The sequence below is a fragment of the Psammomys obesus genome, unplaced genomic scaffold, assembly GCF_907164565.1.
Source record: "Psammomys obesus unplaced genomic scaffold, mPsaObe1.curated_primary_1811, whole genome shotgun sequence".
In the NCBI taxonomy this organism is placed as follows: domain Eukaryota; kingdom Metazoa; phylum Chordata; class Mammalia; order Rodentia; family Muridae; genus Psammomys; species Psammomys obesus.
Window position 1 is genome coordinate 11,787,693 of NW_026591086.1, and position 1,905 is coordinate 11,789,597.

A 1,905-nucleotide genomic window follows, 5' to 3' on the forward strand; every position below is an offset into this window, starting at 1 on the left:
CACCTAACAGGCTCCCATTGATTTGCACCATGACTTTCCAGCTATGGTGGACTGAATCTCTATGAAATCATGAGTTGAAATAAACCTTTCCTCCCTTAAATTTTGTCTCAGTGGGAAGAAAGGTGATTGACATAAGTTATATTTCACGAATACATACTAATTCACCACAACCATTAGGCTATGAAATAATATTCAAAAAGCCTTAAGTCCAGTGTTAAACATAAAGAAAATGGAATAGCAGAGGATAAGGCAGAATTTTAGGGAGAGAAGGCAGATGAAAGACAATTCCACACTTTCATGTTAAGAATCTCTCTTGTGGGCAGTAAGAGTCATTGACAAAATTAGTGGAGAAAAACTCACATAATCGGACTTGTACTTTTGATTACTCAGATACCAGAAGGGATCATGGAGTTGAAGGTAAAGATTCTGGAGGTGAATATCATGGCGCTTCCTAAAGTAGGAAATGCTGACATTGTTTGGAAACAAAAAGGATGAATAGAAGATGGGAGAACAATTGAATGAAACCCTTTAGAAAACTATTAGAGCCAGGAGTGGTGGTGCATGCCTGTAATCCCAGTACTCAGGGAGGCAGACGCAGGAGGATCTCTGTGAGTTCGAGGCTACCCTGGTGTACAAAGTGAGTCTAGGACAGCCAACACTACACAGAGAAACCCTGTCTCAAAAAACCAAAACCAAACCAAATAAAAACAAACAAACAAACAAAAGAATACTATTAGACTCCAGGCTCACAGCATTTTGACCACAGTTCCAAAATTCTTTATCCTAAGTTCCAAAACCAAATATGTCAGAAATTCAGGTTGCTATTCATTTTCAACAGCAGAGCAACACAGAGAACAGTGGCCATAAGGGAGAAGACAGATCTCACCTCTGGTGTGGAATGAGGCTAGCAGAGACTATCACCACCCAGAACGGAAAAGATGGAGCCAAAAGACTAAAAAATGTTCAGGGGAGTTTAGACTGAATAATGTGATTTTCAATTCAAATTATTAATTTTTAGAAACAGTTTTTAAATGGATCCATTAGCCATACTTGGGAGATCTGCTTTTCGGGCAAACCTCAAGCGTCTTTTCTTAAATTAATTTTTTGAGGACTTCATACGTGGGTACCGTATCTATATCACTCCCACCCTCTCCCCATCCAGCTACTCTCGTGTCTCCCTCCATAACTCATATCTTCTTAGAAACATATACATATACACAGAACACATTTACATTTATGTATATACAACCTACTGAGTCCGTTTAGTTTTGCTCCTATGTGCATGTGTCCAAGGCTGACAACTTGGAGTTGGACATCATCTATGGGAGCTTACCCGGAAGAAAACCGATTCTCTCCCTCAGCAACCATTGACCACTGGTAGCTCTACACCTAAGGCTGGGACCATGCGTCTCTTGCCCACGTTGGCTTATCTGTGATGTTATCATGCTGCTCTTGTTTATGGATGCATTTTCCCCCATCACCTCAAACTTCTCAAAAACTAGATAAATGAAAATAGAAACTAGTGCTGTGTGACTTGGGTAGGACACTTCAGAGCCCGTTACTCTTCCTCCTAAAACCGCAGCCTCTCAATATCCTTCCTTTGTTTTCTGTTTGCTTGTGCTTACAGATTCTGCCAGATCCTTCTTTCAAATAAGTACTCACTTCTCTTTTCTGTATATGAAATTTCAAAAGGTCGTCGCTGGCAGTAAAGTCCCTATAGACAAGGAGAGGCTTGATGTCGATGGGATTTACAGAGCCTCGTGTGCTTCGGGGCCAATGCCCAAGGAATCTGTGCTGAGATCATCCAATAGCACAATGTTCCTTATTTCTGCTCCTGGAAGAACAAAAGGAAGCCCGTAACCGCCTCTCTCTTTTTCAGCACTCTGTCTGACTTGCTCACCGTTT